Source organism: Gavialis gangeticus, unplaced genomic scaffold (genome assembly GCF_001723915.1).
Source record: "Gavialis gangeticus isolate Ggan-Ray unplaced genomic scaffold, GavGan_comp1, whole genome shotgun sequence".
Classification (NCBI taxonomy): domain Eukaryota; kingdom Metazoa; phylum Chordata; order Crocodylia; family Gavialidae; genus Gavialis; species Gavialis gangeticus.
In genome coordinates this window covers 26,371,833-26,372,489 of record NW_017729001.1, presented here as the reverse complement: position 1 = coordinate 26,372,489, position 657 = coordinate 26,371,833, and positions in this window count along the sequence as shown.

Genomic DNA, 657 nt, shown 5'->3' with positions numbered 1-657 from the left:
AAAAAAAGTAAAGCTCTCTTGCCCTCAGGAGGGAAAGTCTCAAATTCCTCAGGTTAAAATTGTGCAAATTAACAACCGTACTAACCAGAACGTGGTTAGTGGTCTGGGACTATGTCCAGTTTTCTGACCCAGTCAGTAATAGATGGGATTAACACTGTTTAGAATATAGTGTTTGTGTTTTAAGCAACGTTACAATTATATTTAGCCCCTTGGGGTCAAAGAAGAGTAAAAACCAAATGTTCGGCATTGATTGGCTGCCAGTATGTAGCAATTTGAAAAGAAAATATGCTGCAATTTAATGTTTACTTTTACCCTGCCAATGGAAGATTTTAGACACTTTGGCGCTCTGGCTGATTTTGGGGACTAGGGGAAAGGGAATTGAGAATAAAAAAAAAAAACCCTTCCTTCTTTCAAAGTTGTTGTTAGACCTTCTTGACTGCTTTTGATCCAGAATTTAGCCTATGCTGAAATTACTGCAGAGAATGATTGGATATGCTAAAGGAAGGTGAACGAAATCAGCTTTAGAATACCTCTTGTAGAGAAATAAGCAGTTTTCTTTGGACTGTTTCAGCAAAGGTCTCTGCTTCAGAAATTGGCAATAGCTATCCTTACTTTTATATATGCTTCTTTCTTTTCCAAATCTATTACTCCCTTGCT